General features: G+C 40.4%; 1 long non-coding RNA gene across 1 annotated transcript in view; it reads left to right on the top strand.

The window, feature by feature from the left end:
- The window catches only part of LOC123239072, a 9,458-nt gene extending 3,482 nt beyond the window's left edge, over positions 1 to 5,976 (top strand). The window contains exon 3 of the long non-coding RNA XR_006505718.1: positions 5,916 to 5,976. This is a non-coding gene — a long non-coding RNA (uncharacterized LOC123239072). The remainder of the gene's footprint in view (positions 1 to 5,915) is intronic.
- Positions 5,977 to 6,474: the final 498 nt, after the last annotated feature.

Below are 6,474 nucleotides of genomic sequence, written 5' to 3'. Positions count from 1 at the left end.
AAAAAAGGGAAAGAGGAAAAAAGGGAGAGAGAGAGAGAGAGAGAGAGAGAGAGAGAGAGAGAGAGAGAGAGAGAGAGAGAGAGAAATAGGGGGGATGGTGTAACGTTAAATAAAATTTGGATGATCACCTGTCAGGGAAACAAGTAGAGGTGCTTTTTCTTTAGGGGATGGGCTATGTGACCCAGTTGAGGTCCTGGATCTGAGCTTCTGTAATTCTGTGCAGAGTGGCTCATAGCCAATGTATAAGTTGGTCAGATCAAGGGTTGGTGTGCATGTGTGTGTGTGATGGTACTCAAGAGTGGAGCTGGGGATGGGCAGGGTTCACCCCTTGGGGAACAGAGGTTCTGAGATCAGCCCCTGTACAGGGTGTGAGTGACAGGAGATGGGCCCCTTGCCTGGAAAATCATTTCCTGGGAGACCCTATTGGGAGGACTTTGCCTAGAGGCAGTTTGCTGCCAGACAGCACCACCCTGGTATTCTCCCCACTTTCTGCCTCATTGTCCCTCACCCTCCAAGCTCAGCAGCTGGAGGGAGAAAAGGCCCTTGCTGGGCCCCCTGATACTTTAAATGTTTAGGTTTCTGTCACCTTGACTGCTTCATGCCCCCTGGGCACCTCTGCCTATTATCCAACTCTGTTCACTCTTTGGGGCTTGTACCTGGCTTGTCAATGAGACTGTGCCCAGGGCCTAAATGAAATCCAGCAGTCTGACTAAAAGCAAGTCAGTCAGTTAGGGACAAACTAATTCGATCTTAAGTTTGTATGTTGTTTTGCAGTTGCTAAAACCGTTTGGTAACTATTTCATTTGGTCTTCTCAATAGTTTGGTGAGATAGCTAACATCTGTATTGTGAACCTTATTTTACAGATGAGGAAACTGAGACTCGGAGAGATTTAGTGGTTTATTCAAGATTATACAACCAGTCCAGAATAGCATTACCCAAGTCTTTTGAGGCCAGGTTCCCAGAGAAAAGACAGAAAGTAGCCATGCTCGAGATAGTTCCTGAAATGTCTCAGGAGATTCCCTGGGACCTTTGAGTCTTTCCATGAAGTACTTGTATATGATGATTCTTGCCAGAGGAGTGGAAGCAAGGGGAAGAAATAAACATTTATATAGTGCCCACTACGTGCCAGGCACTGTGCTAAGAGCTTTACAAATATCTCATTTAATCCGCCTAACAACCTGTGGGATACGTGCCATTATTATTCCCATTTTACACTCATGGAAACTGAGGGAAACAAGTGTCTTGCCCAGGTTCATACAGCTAGTAAGCCAGATAGGAATTCGAGTCTGCCTGACTCTAAGCCTAGCCTCTCTCTATGGAGCCACCAAGGCTCTCTCTGTGCTGCCTTCCAGTACCTAGGACTAGACCCAGCTTTTTAAATTGGCTGTTTAGAGTTAGGAGTTTAAGGCAAATTGCTTATGGCACCAAATGCTCTTGGATAAATTTCCCTAAATGTTTTATATTTTTTACTTATGCCTAGAGGCAATTTTGTCAGGCAGGGGGCACTTCTGTCAATCTGTCAAACTAGTGAATAGGAGGAAGAGGGAGGGGTCTGAGCAAGAGACAGAAGAGTCAGTGCATGCTTTTTGGGCTGGGAGAAAATCTGTACAGTCAGCCAATCTATCAGTCAGTTGGTTACCCATCCATCCATCCATCCATCCATCCATCCATCCATCCATCCATCCATCCAGAGACTCAGTCACTAACATGGCTATTATAAAGGATCCAGATCTAGATTTTAGTTCTTAATGCAACTTGTCAACTTCCCAGGATACATCTTGCCTTTGGCCCTACCTTGGCCTTTTTTCTTCATTAATTTATAGTCAACAAGTCAAGTTAACACATATTAAGAAATGTAAGAAATAAAATGGATATAAAAGGATAGATTTTCAAGATTTTCCAACTATAAAGAAACTACTATGTGCTGGGCACTAGGGTTACAAAGAAAGGCAAAAGGAAGTCTCTGTTCTCAAGTTTACATTCTAATGGGGAAGATAACCTGTAAACAAATATATAGAGGGCAGCTAGGTGGCTCAGTGGATAGAGCACCAGACTTGGAGACAGGAGAGCCTGGGTTCAAATCCATCCTCAGACACTTCTTAGTTGTGTGGCCCTGCGCAAGTCACTAAACCCCCATTGCCTAGCCCTTACTGTTCTTCTGTCATACAACCAATGCATGGTATTGATTCTAAGATGGAAGATAAAAGTTTAAAACCAAAACCCAAACCCAAAAGACTATGTACAAACAAGATATACACAGTATTAATTGCAGATGACCACAGAAGGAAGGCACCGACATTAAGGGACTGGGAATGGCTTCTTGCAGAAGATGAGATTTTAGCTGGGACTTGAAGGAAGACTGAGAAGCCCAAAGGTGGAGACGAGGAAAGAAAGTACTTGAGGCATGTTGGGGGGGGGGGGGAGACAGAATGGATTTGAAAATAGAATCCATCACTATTTGTTTACAATATACATACCAACATAAAAATTCAAAATGATCTAAATGAGAGACTGAAGCAGAATCTATTATGCTTCAGACGAACTCAAAAAAGCCTTTTAGATGAGATTATAATAAATCTAGTCATGATAAAAATAAAAGGTAAGCAGGAAAACTATATTATATTTAAAGGTACCACACATTATGAGTCTATATCAATATTTAATATATACATTCAATAGATTAGTATCTAAAAATTTAAAGCAAAATTTAATGAAATTTTAGGGAAAATAGAAAAGCTATGAATGCGGGTCTTCAATGTGCTTTTTTTTTCATATTTAGACAAATCTAACAAAAAAATAAATAATGGATAAGTCAAGGACCTGAATTGAACTCTTAAAAGGATTGAGATGATAATTGAATATGAACAGAAGGGAGTTTACGTATTTGTCAGGTATGCAGGGAAACTTTTCAAAAATTGACGAAGTGTTGGGTAATAAAACCCTCACTTGAAATGCGGAAAAGTATAAATACTAAGCAAATCATTTACTGATCTTGAGGTAATTGAGATGATTTTCAAAAAATGGTTTAAAAAAAGCCTTCATCTTCCATTTTAGAAACAATACTATTTGTTGGTTCTAAGGAAGAAGAGTAGTAAGGGCTATGCAATGGGGGAGAGGGGTTAAGTGACTTGCCCAGGGTCACACAGCTAGGAAGTGTCTGAGGCCAGATTTGAATCTAGGACCTCCCATCAGTAGACCTGCCTCTCTATCCACTGAACTACCTAGCTAACCTGTAATAAAAGGGTCTTCGAAGAAAAGATTTTAAATAAGTTATAGGCCAAATAACTTAATCCTAAAGTATCAGTGGGTTAAAAAACAAATCCCAACCACTGTACAAAGTTTCATCAAATAAAATGACAATAGTGAGATAATAGAGGAATGTTTATGTGATGTAGCCACAAGCCTTAACTACACAACATGCACAAACACACACACACACACACACACACACACACACACACACTCACACACATTTTCATCAACAAAAGAGGGAAGGAAAAAATGAATTGAGCACATAGCTGAAAAACAATAACAAATGAACCTTTTCCCACAACTAAAAAACAAAGAGAAATTCTGAAAATCAAAGAAGAGGTGAACAAAATTGAAAGCAAAAATCCTATTGACTTAATACATGAAACTAGAAGCTATTTAAAAAAAAAAAAAAAAAAAGCTTAATTAGAAGGGGCAGCTGCATATCTCAGAGGATTAAGAGCCAGGCCTAGAGACAGGAGGTTCTGGTTTGAATCTGGCCTCAGACACTTCCTAGCTGTGTGACCCTGGGCAAATCCCTTAACCCCCATTGCCTAGCCCTTACCACTCTTCTGTCTTAGAACCAATACATAGTATTGATTCTCAGATGGAAGGTAAAAGTTAAAAAAAAAAAAAGCTTAATTAGACAAATAGCTAATCTACTTTTCTTAAAAGATAGAAAAAACAAAAAATTATCAAAAAGGAAGAAAGTTCACAAGCATTGAAGAGGAAATAAAGAAAACTATCAGAAATTATTTGACCCAGTTATCAGTCAAGAAAAATGATAACAGAAGAAATCAGCAAATACTTAAAAAGATATGAAATGCTCACACAAGGGTAGCATCAGTTAGAGCTCATGAAGAAGAATCTTGTAAGTGGAGAACAGATTTTCTTCCAATAGGGTTATCTAACGACGGCAATTCAGGGCCATGCCATTAGCATAGACAGAGTAGATGACTACCCTTATAGCATGATGTTCACATGTCCTTCTTCTGTAAATCCTTCTTCCCCTGTCAAACCATTGACTATATCTCTTGGCTATTCAAGCTGTCTGAGATTCCTGCCTTTATGTTCTATGCTTAGAAGCTTTCTGGAGATATATATTTTATTCTGTGTCACGAAGATAAAGGTAACATAATATAGTACAGATAGGTTGTCTCGTAGCTAAGATGACCTGGGTTCTAGTCCTGCCTCTGACCCATTCTAGATGTGTGACCCTGGGCAAGTCACTTAAACTCTCAGAGTCTGAGTAATTCTCTAATTCTTCAAGCTGCAGACTTCCATTGGTAGAGGAAGTTTCCTGGGACAGGAATAGGGACTGAATTGGTGATTTTATTAGTTTAGGGAATTTCTAGGTAAAATTTTAGGCAAACTTCTTCTGCAAATTTATAATCTTGAAGAATTGTCTAGTCAAACATGTGACCCACAGGGTCCACCACATACAGCCTACAACATTCCCAACTATAGCTTGAAGCAGATTAAAATGTAATTGGAAAATACTTAACAAAATAAATAAAAATATAATAGTGTTATCAATAATATTAACATATATGTTTATCTAAGTCAGTATGTGACCCACAGGGATCTTTATGTAAGAGTTAGTGGTATATTTCTATTTGTTTTTGCTACCATTGGCCTAAAAGATTAAATTATTTGCCTAGGATTACACAACCAGAATGGATTGGTGGCAGGATGTGAGAAACTCAGTCTTTCTGATTATAAGGTGGGCTCTACTTTCACTAAGCCACTCATTTCTTAGTTGTTTGTTTTGTTAGAGGGTGGCCATTTTAGACTTTTAGCAAATTTAGGAGTTATAATGGTCAAAGAGAGAAACAATGTAATGTAAGAGTAAGGTACTTTCAGGTATAAATATATACTTCATGGGGGACCTGAGGTTTTGTGTAGCATAATGGAAAACCCAACAGAAACAAGGACCTTGACCCTAGGGCACAAATTGCTTCAATACAACCTGGCCCCCCACCCCCTATTTAAATAAGCTGAATAGTAAATTGGGAAATGTAGTGGATAGTTATCAAAAGTTAGGAGTAGGCCCCTCACCAAGGGAATTCAGCTCTAAACCATGAACAACAATTATTCTATACCTTTCCTACTCCCTGTCTGGGAAATGACAAACCTAGGCGCTCAGATCCTGAGAGAGTGGGATTGGAGAAGTTTCTGCCCATCCCAGGCTAAGGGTCTCTGAATTTGCTAGAAGAATGTGGAACATCAACGCCATGCCTCTGCTGCAGTTTCTCCCTTGAACTTCCCTCAGCATTTGGAACCTCCCTTAGTTTCGGGTGCCTCCTCACTCTGAAACATCCACATGCCATGCCAGCCCTCTTTTCCAATTGGTGTATTCTTCCTGGGGCCTCCATTTTGGTGAAGGGCTCAGACTGGCCAAACTTCATTTCTCCCCTGGCTTTACTTATGACTTTCTGTACTTTTTATACCATGCCTCTGTATGGTTACCTTTCTCCCCTTCACCCTGCTGCCCTCCATGTCCTTTAGGCTTCCTTTGTGCATTGTCTTCTTTTATTAGAATGTAAGCCTCTTGAGGATAAGGACAATCATTTTACTTCTATTTGTATTTCCAGCATTCAGTTCAGTTCCTTGTATAGAAAAAGTGTTTCATAAATTCTTGCCTTGCCTTTGCCTCCTTCAATAGTGACCTAGAAGTGGCCCTTTCTCCTCTAAACCTGCATCAGTAGAGCACAAGATCTGAAAGATCCTACCTGCCAGATGGAGAAGGCCGACAACAGACTGAACGTCTGCCATTTGCCACCCAGCCTAGCTGGGTTCAGACAGGCTCAACACCTAGCTGACCTGGAGAGCTGTGTGTGTGTGAATTTTTGAGTCACAACTCACTATGACCAACGGGTAAGGTGAGGAGGAGCTGTGTTTAGTGGCAGAAAAAGCATCCTCCAGATGAAACTACTGATCAACCAATCAGTCATCAAGCAGTTATTAGATACTTTCTATTTTCCAGACCCCAGGCTTGTGGTCTGTGGCAGAGTGATGTATAAGAACTTCCTTGGTTACTTCACAGAGGATAGGTCCCTGAAGGAATGGGGCAGAGTTTAACCAGAGGAATGAGGGGAGAGAGGTCTGGACTGGGGCTTGGATTGAAGGAATCTTCAGTGAGAGACATGGGAGGACAATGGGTACACTAAATGGGGGCAAGTATCTTTCTGAGTTGAAATAAGGAATAATGTTTGCCTAGAATG

This window comes from Gracilinanus agilis, chromosome 3, assembly GCF_016433145.1.
Source record: "Gracilinanus agilis isolate LMUSP501 chromosome 3, AgileGrace, whole genome shotgun sequence".
Taxonomy (NCBI): domain Eukaryota; kingdom Metazoa; phylum Chordata; class Mammalia; order Didelphimorphia; family Didelphidae; genus Gracilinanus; species Gracilinanus agilis.
This window is presented reverse-complemented; position numbering and strand designations above follow the sequence as displayed.